The sequence below is a fragment of the Protopterus annectens genome, chromosome 5.part1 (assembly GCF_019279795.1).
Source record: "Protopterus annectens isolate FY-2018-M chromosome 5.part1, PAN1.0, whole genome shotgun sequence".
NCBI classification, from domain to species: domain Eukaryota; kingdom Metazoa; phylum Chordata; order Ceratodontiformes; family Protopteridae; genus Protopterus; species Protopterus annectens.
The window spans coordinates 811,668,666-811,681,571 of NC_056736.1; the positions used below are offsets into that span (position 1 = coordinate 811,668,666).

Below are 12,906 nucleotides of genomic sequence, written 5' to 3' on the forward strand. Positions count from 1 at the left end.
ATATTAAATCAGAATAATAAATAACATTAATAAATTAAAGAAGATAAGGAAGGGGGGGAAGAGAGAAAAATATACCGTTAGTGAATTTGCAGATGATATTACTACACAGACTACTAATACATACTTCTACAGGTGTGCAGTATCATTTGTGAGTACAGTGACTCCAATTCTTCTATAGATGATGTTGCACATGCATACCTCTCAAGCTGTTAGAATGGGACAGTATGGGCCAAGCACTAACAAATGCAGGTACACAACTACATGGAACTGTCTTACATACTGTGCTCATACATTACTACTTCTGTAAATGGATTTGCAAGTACATTGCATTCCTGGTAATCATTTATCTGCTAATCAAAAAAGAGACAAATTGGGAATTTGTCATTACATTACAAAAAATCAGTACAGTTGAGAGTTATGTTTGGGTACATTAAGTAGACTAGACAGCTGCTTATGTCTTAGTTGGCTGGCATGGGAGTAAACCCAAAAGCTGTGAATCCAGGGGACATGTGCACTTAATGTAACAATTGATTGCAGTGACGTTAGAACACACAGGCACTGAATACAGCCCTACTGCAGTTATTTGAACACATTACTTATCAAACCACAATCATGCTTTACACTTTATTGTTATTGATCCTTAGAATCTGTGAATACACATATCTGCCCAGAATGTGGGCTACCTTACCCATATACTTTGTTCCTGGAGTGGGAGGAATAGAGAGCATTATTTGGCTGAAAGTGGCCTGAAAACAGCCCCGAACCATACTGTGGGTTGTGCAATACACATATCGGGAAATTACTTTTGCATTCTTTATTAATTTCATTTTTACACTTGACTGCACTGACATTAGAACACACATGCAGTAAATACAACTCTACTGCAGTGATTTGCACACATTATTTATCAAACCATAATCCTGCTTTAAACCTATTTCTTATTGTTATTGGTATTGTTTATTGTTTATTGCACTACAGTTATCAGAAAATATCTGTACTTAACACACTCATGGTGCACCCTGCATGAGACTGGACATTGCGAGCCCGTTCAGCTGCAGCTGTTGGAAGAGAAGCAAACTATAATGCATACCAGTTTTGCACAGATTCAGCTTGTATTTTAGTAAAGTAATAACAAACATACTTGCATATCTCTGGGGCATAGCCAACCCTAGCCTCTTGGACCCAGGTGTCCATGGTTTCCCTCTTCCTTTGCTTCAGGCTGTCATAGTGGTGTTGACACTGTTCACCAGTGCGGGGGATACCAGTAGCACTGGTAAGATTGATGGCCAACATATCCCAGGCTTCAGCTTTACATTCTGAGCCATGGTCAACAAATCACAAGCTTCAGCTTTATATTCTGAACCCTGGTAACCACCCTGCAACAGCCGGGGTTCAGAGTTCTGGACTAGGATTCCAACAAACATTCAGGACTCCTGCACACCCTACCTCTGTGCCTGAAAGCTCTCTCTATCAGCAACACTGCCAGGCATATCAACAGGTCACTAAGACTCCAATGAATGCTGCAGAATTCTCACTAATTGGCCTTAATATAGGCTGCTTCTTGTCCTTACATGTCATAGTGTAACATTCAAAAAAGTGCACTGTTGCTTAGCATAGTGCAAACCAGCTTAGCAGAGCCAAGCATCATGTAAACTCGCACAACCATGTTTTAGCAGAGTTTAGCAATTAGCAAACAGGAATAGCCATTGACCATGTTTAAGCAGTGCTTAGCATCGTGCAACTTTTCCAAATGTAACAATTTTGTTTTTGAATTAAACCACCCTTTATGTCACCTCACACATTTCCACAGCAATAAATGTAAAAAGGTATGCCTGTTTGGGATTCGAACCCAGGACCTAATACATTTCAGGCCATGACTCTACTTATTTAGATACTTGGATAGTGAGAAATCCAGTATACATTCACATATACTAGTACGCTACCTGTTACCATTGCTAAGCACTGGACCACACCGTGCAAATGGCCATTCAATAAAATAAAATAAAAAAAGGTAGACAAAAATAAAATAATTAATTGCATCCAGTTTCTATTTTTAGATGTCTGACAGAGGTCACCTGTGTATGTGTAAGCTAAGCTCAGCACTGCTGCACTCTGTGCTGCACCATGCAAATGGGCATAAAAATAAATAAATAAATAAATAAATAAAAATAAAAATATTACAATTCACACATATTTCTACACTAGCAGGGCACATTATATGAATTCTTATCCTGCACATATCTGTCCAGGAATTCTCTGGACAATCCACAACCATAGGATAGCCTCTACACTACTGCCTACACAAATTCAATATCCATGTTACTATGATCTCCCTCGGTAGCGCACCATGATTAATATGCATGGGGAGCTGCCAAGGGGGAACATTGGCCATGTACATGGGTACATTCCGTGTAGGCTCTACACAGAGCCTACATGGATTTTATTGAATCCTGAGGATAGTTTTTTTCCCAGTCAGTCATCACTGTTTTGGAGAATATGGGATCACAAGCTGATCCTTTGTAACTGTTGACTTCTGTTGATAGCATTCACCTTCAAAATATATGTAGTTGTTCTTTAACACAATTTTATTTTGCACAGTTAAAGTGTTAAGTTCACTAGTAGTAAGAGCACTCAATATTGTTAAATATTTGTGGAAGTACTCCATCCCTAAAATATGGTGGATTGATGTAAATAAGTCTTTAACATCTACAGTGACAAATTCATACATACCTAAATGCAAATATTTAAAGCTTGGGCATAATACCCTTCTAGCTTGCCAATTATACAAAATAGTTGTTCTCATAATAAGTGTCCAGGCCATTCTTAAAAATATCTAAGCTAGTACTTGCTTTAATGCAAATTGGTAGTCTGTTCCATGCATCAGCTACTCTGTCAGAGAACCAATTAGTACACTTCTCATTCCCATAGAATCTTCTACATACGTTGTCTGATGATTCTCTAGGACCTTTTTCATAACCCCAAACATTCACAACAGTAGTTGAGTTGTCTCTAAATTCTCTATATCCCCAAATACGTTCTCTTAAATATCTATATGAGCCACTGTACAGGTTCAGATATTTTAATCTTTCATAATAACTTAAATTTTCACATTCATGGATGCCCTTGGTATATTTTCACTGTACTCTTTCCAGTTTACTCATACTTGTTTTCTTATAAGCTTCACACATGTGCACACACACACACACACACACACACACACACACACACACACACACACACACACACGCACACGCACACACACACAGAAAACATGGTAAAAAGGCAAGTGTACCCCAATGAGATTCCGATTAGCACTCAGAATTAAGTGGTTCACAAGAGGAAGTAGGGAATATATACCCTATTGCTGGGTAGGGCAGAGAATAACTTTTCTGAAAAGGAAAGAGGAAGTTGGTAGTCAGTGAGGGGTATTGAAAGGGGATGAGTATGACTTATTCAGTGGTCAGCTATTCCATTGTGGAGATGATCAGGTGACACTGGAATATTTTTAACTTTAATAACCTTGCCGCTAGGGTAGTTGAAAAACCTAGATTTGTGTTTAAAAAGGAAGAAATTTCAAAGACCTAAAAGAAGGGTATAAGGTTAATTCAAATATTACAAGAGCAAGTAGAAGGACCTATAAATGTGGTAGATGTAATCAGTTATAAGACAGTCATTTAGGAAATGGAAAGTTTTAATACAACCAAAGAGGTAGTTTATCTTGCTACAGGGAATGACTGCTCCAATTTCTACATTGGTAAAATTAAAATAACTTTAAAAGAAAGAATATGCAAACATAATTATGGTATTAAAAGACAACATCTAAATGCATTTTAAGCATATTTACCAGTGTTCTGATCACAGATTTTTTTTTATTTTAGATATTAGAGAAAGTGAGCTTAAATCCAGAGTAGATGAATGGAGTCAGCTGCTTGACATATAGAACTGTACTAATGTCCAGCCCCCAGCATTAAATGAAGTTTCTTCATTGTCGTGGTATTAGAACTTGAATTCAGTGGAGGGTTAAGATCAAACTAATTTTAAAATTGTATTTTTGTCTTGTTTTTTTATACTTTCATTGTATATGGCTATTGTTTATAAGATTTTATGTGTATGTTACAGCGATTAAGTACTTGTTATACTTTGTGGCTATAGTTCACATTGTGTTGCTTTTGTGCACTATCCTTAAAAAAGGTCTTTGCACTTTAAATATTTTTACTTTTGGTTTGAAATGATGTAGATCACATGTTAAACTAAGGTTTTAAAATGAGGGCCTGGAGAAAGAAGTTCTGTTTTATATAAGGGACGAAAGCGATTAACAGTGACCCCAGTATTCAATAAAGTCTTTGTAGGCTCTGTGTAGAGCCTACATGGAATGTATCCATGTACATGACCATGAGCTTCCTTTGGCAGTGTGCCATGCATATTAATGCATGCCTAAGGGAGGTCAGAACAGCGTGGATACTGAATCCATGTAAGAACGATGGCATACCAATAAACCTTTCAGCCTGTTAACCTTGACCAAAAGGGCTACAAGACATTTTATTTCATTAAGTTGGATTTCATTTATTTATTTATTTATTTTTGACTTTTGTGTGCTTGTTTGTGTGATGCACAACGTTATTTAGCTATACTTAGCACTGCACATCCATGCATTAGACATACGTTAGACAGCTAAAAATAGAAACCAGATGTATTTTATTGTTGTAGTTGTGCAATGCTTAGCACTGTGCAAACATGCTTAGCAAAGCTGTACTACGCTTACAGTGGTACCTTCACAGTATATCTGAACATACATGAGTTCCCTTCACTGTACCAGTGATTAGATAGGTTGAGTCATGACCTTCAGTGTAGTAGATCCCAGGTTTGAGTCCTGGGCAGTATTGCCTCTTGTATATATTGTTGTGAAACTGTGTCAGGTGACTGACACATCAGTTCACTTTAAATTCAATAATTGTTACATTTAAAAAAGGTGCACAATGCTAAGCATCACTAAAACAAGGGTAACAGTCTTTTCATGTTTGCACATTGCTAAACATCATTTAAAAATGGGTTGTGCAAGTTTGAGTGATGCTAAGCAATGCGGCACTTTTTTGAAAATTACAGTATGATGCTCAATGGTGGGAATGCAGCCTATTTAAAGGGCAACAGGCATGTATTTCACATTATACCTTGGAGCCTGATCTTGAATGTGGATGTGGTTGCTTTAGGGCACAACAGTCGTGTGTGCAGAAGTCTAGGGTTTTCATTGGACTCCTGGTAGAGCACCATAGCCCCGGCTGCTGCAGGGCAACTATCAGGGATCAGAATGTAAGCCTGAAGTCTGAGATAGGTTGGCCAGGGACCTGACCAGTGCAACTGTTATCCCCCACACTGTGAGCAGTGTCATCACCATTATGACGACCTCTATTGAAGGAAGAGGGGAAATTTGTATCACTGGATGCAAGAGACATGGGATGGGGAACAACACACAGATATGTAAGTATGTTTTTTAGTAATTTATAAATATACAAGCTGAATCTGTGTAAAACTGGTATGCATACTGGTCTTCTTCTCTTATCACAGCTGCAGAAGTGAGGACTTGAAATGTGCAGTCACATGCAAAGCATTTGGCCAGGATGAGGCAAGCACGTGGTATGTAAGAAAATCAAAAAGTAATAAATTAATGCATAACTTAATAAAACAAGTAAATGCAGATATTGCAGTCTTAACAGTCATGTATGAAATACCTTGGACATCATAGACTTTCATTAATGTGTCATTGCATATCTGAACTGGTAAAGCAAGTTAATGCAAGTAAGCATGCAGTACTGTGTAGCATAGCTTTCGGCCATTAGTTAATGTTGTGGAATATCCAGATTAAAAGTCAATGTTGTAGTCTGCTCATTGTTTGAAATATGCTGTAGATTGCAGTCGATAACTGAGTAGGGTAAACATATAAGTTAACAGAAGTCCTAGACAGCTATCCATGTGTGTAAATGCAAGATTCAAAACAACATATATCAATTAAGTGTTAAAGAAGATGGTGATCCGATAATTTATTTTTTCATTTAAAATATTCAGTATTCCTGTAGTCTCTGCTTGTGGGTTCTAATTTCAAGCCAACTGAGAATTTGTGCAGTTTTCAATACTGTTTTAGCATTTCATCAATAAAACATAACCATGCTTGCATGGGAAGTGCACACACATAGCCCTGTGCCATGACTGTCCAGCTGTCAAGTGTAATCAGTGTACACAACATATCTCTTAATTGTCAAGATTTTTGTAGAATGTACTGAATATTGCCCATATGCCTGGTCTCTTTGGTATATGATCTTGTTTTACCTGCCACCTTCTGCCATATTGCTGAGGATCAATGTCAGAAAAAAAATACCAGTCCTCTGATTTAAAGATATATAGCATCACTCAAAATGCAATTTAATGGAAAATCTGTTATCAGAACACCTTGCTACTATTGTATGAGCACACTATGTAAGAATGTTCCCTATTGTTGTGCCTTTGTACCCCCATTATTTATGGCTTGGCCTATAATGTTCTATGCTAAGAGGTTGAAAGGTATGTACATGGAATAGCTACTATACAATATAAGCAACATTGAATGATTGCTGGATACAATATGATCTGAACTGTAGTGTGTGTGTAAGGAACAGGGTAATATTTCAAATAATAAATGTCATTGCAGTCAGAGGTCTCACAACTGAAATCTAGCATATCTAAAAGTATGTAGCTGCAATATGTTTAGTTATATTATCTATGAAGTTAGCAATGCTGTTCTTTTTTTTTCTCTTACCCCACCCCTTCCCTTCTTTTATTTATTTAATCAGTCTATTTACTATTATCATTTTATTTTATATTATTTGTTATTACTTCTTATGTTGGCCTGATGTGTAATTTAATATTGCTTTGATGTTAAAAAAAACTTTAATTTACATTATTTATTGTTGTGTTCCTCATTATAGTGTTTTTAATTAATTTCCATTACTCAGTATTGTTTTCTTTTATGCTATTAACTACATTTGCCTGGATTATGTTTATTTTTCCTTTATGTTTCTATTTTATTTACCACAGCACAACAAGGTATGCTAGTTCCCGGTGATCCACCTACCTTGGCTCCCCTGGCTGAGGCATCATCGCCCAGCATGTCTTGTTCACAGTCTGGTAGCACCCTCTCTGCTGTCCCTGCACCACCTGCTCCATCAGGTAGTTCCACCCCACAGTTTGGGAGTGTGCTCCCCACTGGGAGCAGAGGTGGAGGGGGATACATTTTCCATCCATGATCAACTGCCAGGCATGGTGCATAGGGTTGTGTATCAAACTGTTGGTGCATGCCTATGCTGGATGGAGAGAATGCTGTCCATTCTGGTGGTGCATTCACTTCCCATGCACCACTGTTGACCACTGCCTCCATAGGAGCAGTGGAGGTTTAGTGCTGACAGTCCCATGGGTAAGGACTTGACTCACACTGCTACCTTGTCTGATGTCCATGGGATCAAGATCTCCCAACACCCTCCACAACCAAGGTGTTCACACCCCCTCTTGTGTCCCTCACTAAACCTGTCTGCTGTCTTGTATGTCTTGTCTGTCTGCACATGCTTCCTCACCTTGCCAACTTACCTTCCTCACACATACCTATGTCCCTTCCCCAACATTCCACTCCAATTAGAAAAAAAAGGGCACCTGGCCCAAAAAGAAATTATTCCCGTACATAGAGCTCCATTTTACACGTGTCCACTTTTGACACACTTAATTTGGTCCAATTGGCTTGACAATGCACTTCTGTTGTCATCACCCCTCTCTCTGGGGGTGACAGTCCACGTTCAGCTAAAAATCTCAGTAAGTGCACAGTTGTTGCTGTTGAAGTAATGGATAGCTATGGTTCTTTTTTACACCCTTCCTGCACTTTCCTTCCTGCCTTTCACTGGGTTTTCACACTCTTTGCACCCAAATTCACCAGTGTTTTATCCCCCAATTTTCTTTTTTTTTTAAAGAATAATTACATGATGCTGCACTATAAGCTGCAGTGCTAAGCTATGCTAAATGACAGTGTATTGCTATATGTATTTGAACGCATATGAATCACATTCAGAAAGTACGCCTATGCCCTATTTCAAACACAGTACCACTTCACTTGAACAAAAGTGCATCAACCCACCAAGCCACACAACCAGTTAATTAGTCTAGCTGTTTTAAGCAAAACATAGTAATTGTCATATTTTCATCATTAAGCATGTTTACACAGTGTTGCACATCATGTTGCATCAAGCAGCAATTATGCCAAAAGATTAATGGAAAAACAGGAATTTAACTGGGACCTTGGTAGAGGAATACATCATTATAAAGCCATACACATAATAAGAGATGTAAGTGAGGCATGTAAAAGCAATTAAGTGTGCAATTATATGTACAACATGTAAAAACACACCTGCTATATCAATGAATTGGTAGCTCAATCTGTCAAATGCATTGAAAACATTAATTTCTGGTCTAATGGTCCTGGGTTCAAATACAGCTGTGTTTAGCATTTAAAATACATGTATGTGTATACCACAATTATAAACTGTGACATGTATGACTGTCTCATCACCTATTTATCCACCCAAAGCAGTTCGGATGGTATGTCTGCTTCTAAATAATGGGAGTCAAAAGCCTACATGTAGGACCACATTTAACTATTCCTAGTACAACCCTAGAAAGTGCATAGAATGTCAGGTTATGCATTAGCATGAATTCCCAGAGGATTTTGAAGTATGTATTTTAAATGTGACCCAGTAATATCAGACTGCAGTCCACAATGATTTGCTAGTGATATTACACAAAACCACAGCTGCACAAGTAACATACATATATGGAGGCAGGACTAGAAGCAAGGGTTGCCAGCACACATGTTCTGGATGACTACCATGACATAACGCATGACTTGGCAGTTGTCCAGCTGGATGACATAATGGCTAATGTACCCCCTACCCTGTTCTAGTACACACCAAGCTTGTTGCCTTTTACTCTTTTAATGATACCTTTGGCTAACATACTTACCTTAAACATATACTGTCATTTCCAGTGGGATGGGTTCGCTCAATCTGGATCTGGCTGTTCATCTAGGCTGCCACAGGTCCCACAGTTACTCTTAAGTGTTATCATCCTGCAGACTCCTCAGCTTTTCTGTCTATGCCTATTGCCTGCAGCAGCAGCATCAGCTTCAGACTTAGCTGCTACAAACATTCTCTCTTTGCTGATGTTTTATCGTTACCCCACTAATTTCTACACAACATATGAGAAAGGGGATGGAATCTACATTGGGGCCTTATATCTTGTTGAGTAGTTGCATGGGTTTGGCTGAGTTTACTGCATATCAGCTGTGTAGGCTGCATGTAGCATTTCTGAACCACAGCTGTCCAACATACAGACACATAGGGCTAGCACTGAGCTTGTGAGATGCATGCAGACACTCACACACCGCTGTCACACTGAGGACACCTACAGACAAACACCCAACATTTCCATGGTCCATCTTGCCTGCTTCCCTTCCTGACTCACACATATGGTTGCCAACCTACTGGGACAGCCTAGGCCTTCTGCAGCCCACATGACACCATGTGCAAGTGATGATACTTGTGCCACATCCCTATCACCTTTCCAATGGATGCAGGTAAATAAAGTGATGTGCCTGATGCACAGGGTGACTATCTACATTAGTATGACTTTCTGTCGTCCATTGGTTCTTTTGACATGCTACTTGTACTAGTCATTTACAGAAATTGCACTTTGCCATTTAGACTGTGGCTAGTGTAACACTTTGTGTACATTACAATGGATGTTTCTGTAAGGGCTGTGGAATAACAAAATGACGCGTCTCATGGAACTTTTTACATTTCACTTTCAAGATTGTGTAGTACACACCTATGGGTACATATCTACGATCGAATGTCAACACAAAAGACAACTGTACTGAGAAAGGTAATACAGTATTGGTTCATGGGTTCACAGGTTCATAGGTGTTTACTAGGCTAATGAACACAAGGGCTTCTTTAAGTCTAACCATGCATCTCACATCCTTGAAAAGGTATGATACCCTTGATAAGGGTAAGCAGGGGGGTTGGAGTTGAAACATTTACAAGCAAGGGCCTGGGAGATGTAACACAGTTTGCCTGTATCCATTAGAGACATAGGTCCCAAACCAGGGATGAATATCCTGTTCCCCATCCAATTGTCTAACTTGCACTTGATGTGCAGTAGGGTGGAATTCTACTTCACATGGATGGGGAGCCTGTTCCATATAGGGTCTACTCTCCTGGATACATACCTGTCTCTCCAGCATGTCATATTTTTACCGCAGACAAGGTGTAGGTCTGTAGAATGGGTAATTCTGGTGCTGTTTGTTTTGTGGATATGCAGGAGGTGCAGAGTGGTTTCAGACAATGCCCTGCATGCCAGACATAGATTTCCCTCAAAAGCCTGTAGGAGACAGAATGCAGGGATAGGGCCTTAATGAGGTCTGCATAGGACAGTTTATTTAAGCCCTGTTTTGTATAGGGAGGGATCCCTGTGGATGTTCCATTGTCAAATATGCCTGCTTAGGTACATACCAAAGGGGGCATTGCACTCTATGATAGGTCTGATGAATGCCAGATACTGTGGAACACTGTCTTCTTTGGACTTAGATGTCATATCTTTGTTAATAAGTTGTGCAACATGAAATAATTTCCTCCATACTGTAGACATATGACAGTCAAAGGCTAGGCTACTATCTATGTGTGTCCCTAAGTCCTTGAATACTGGATCATCTGTTAGAGGTGTGCTGTCACTATGATAGTTAACAGGATTGGCTGACTTTTCATAGGATAGTATTGTGCATATCTTGACATTTAGTGCTAGTCAATGGTTCTGACACCATTTGCATGTCTGTGTCAGATTCTCCTGGATAACATTTGTGTTAGTGTGAGATTCAATGACAACTCCTAATTTGCAATCATCTGCAAAATTATTCAGCTAGAGACCACTGAAAGTGGCCTTGACTTCAGAGAAGTAAATGCCAAAATGGAGTGGTCCGAGAACTAATATGTGAGGGAGTCCACTTGTGATTGGACTCTTTGTAGTGGTGGACTCCCCAGTGCTATCATCCTGGGTCCTGTCTGTGAGCCAGCTGGCTATCCACTGGCTGACATACTAGTTAGTACTTAACCTCTTGAGTTTGTCAACAATGCCTGAGGATGGTATAGTGCAAATACCTTGCCAGGTCAAGGTAGGCAGTGTAAACTATTATTCCCTCATCTTTTGGTTTGGTTACCTTCTCAAAGAGGTCCACAAAACTGGGTAGGCATGATCTTCCCTTGACAAATGCAAACTGAGTTTGGCCCAGTGTCTGGAGGTGTACTACATCTCTACTGATCATTTCCTTGATAATTCCTTCCATGGCTTTACATGTAAGACTAGTGAGACTTCTGGGTCTGTAGTCTCCGGAGTCTGTAGATGGCCCACCTTTGTGCAGAAGGATAACTGCTGCTATTCATAGGATCATGGGATCATAGGAGGTTACTAGGCTATTGGCTCTGAGGCCCTTAAAAGCCTAGCAAAGAGTTTATCTCATGTTTTAGACAAGTCATCATCCAAAACCCCTGTTCAGCAGGGACACAGGTGAAATCCCAGGGGTGTATTTTTTGTTTCCCATCCAGTTACCCAGGTTGGGCTTAAAAAGGGATAATGAGGTAGTCTGCATGATGTGGAGAGGAAGTCTATTCCACAGATGGGAGGGTCTCTGGGACACATATCTGTCCTGCCAACAAATTCTATTGATATCACAGACCAGGTTGAGGTCACGTGTATGGGTTACTCGAGTGGAGCTTGACTTGCAGATATGCAGCAGTCCCATCAAGGCGGTGTGTGAGACTGCTTTGTATGCCAGACAGAGGTCATCCATGAGGAGTCTGTATGAAACTGAGTAGAGGAACAGGGCTTTTAGCCTTTCTGTGTAGGATAGATATTTGAGGCCCTGGATTCTCCTGGTGAGGAACCTCTGTGGTCTCTCCAGCTGCTGCATGTGCTGCACTCATGAGGCACAAAGCCTGTTTCATGGCTACATTTGCATAGTAATTCCAGAGGCCTTGATAGGCCATATTTCATGCTATTTAGAAGGCATTCTGGGATATTTTCTGGGACCATTGATGCAGTGTACTTGGTCTTAAGGAGAGCATTAAGGACCTGTTCCCTAGTGATAGTAGGGGACTTATATTTGCTGTTATCTTCTGAGGAAAGGTTGAGGGGGGAGAAAGGGGTAAACTTGGGGTTGAAGTTATCAGCCAGGGAGTTTGCTATATTTTCTGACTCAATATAGGTGGTTCCATTTACAATGAGATTTACACACAATTGTGTATTACCTTTGAGATTGTGGACATAGCTAAAGTATGCTTTGTGGTTGTCCTTTACCTGGTGTCCTGAACTTACCTCACATTTGGCTTTGGTACACTTTCTTTATCCCCTGATTTTTTTTTTTTGTTTGTTTAGTTTGATGACAGTGCTTTAATCCTGCTGTGTGCTGCACCTCCTAAGTTTTACCATGAGTTTCTTCCTTCTGTTATACAGCCTATTAATCCTGTGATTCCACCAGGTGGCTTGATTTTGAGTTAGTTCTGTACTTCTCCCTGTTTGGTACGGCTGCCTCTATGCAGCTATTAACATGCGTGTACAGGATTTCTGTGAGCACTTCTGCATAGGCTGCAGTGTTCTTATTGTTTATGGGGGATTGAAATTTTGCCAGGTTATCACATAATAGCTTGAGATTAGCCTTAGTGTAGTGCCTGCATATTCCATGTTTAGCTCTGGGTCTATGGTTTATTTTTACTTCAAAGGAGACCACCTTGTGTTTGGAATTTACCAGGGAAGGCATTACAGTAGGGGATATGCATGACTCTCCAA

The 12,906-nt window shown here is 39.7% G+C and overlaps 1 pseudogene; it reads left to right on the forward strand.

Moving 5' to 3' along the window:
- Nucleotides 1-9,918: 9,918 nt before the first annotated feature.
- Nucleotides 9,919-12,906, forward strand: part of LOC122803276 — a 64,762-nt pseudogene continuing 61,774 nt past the window's right edge.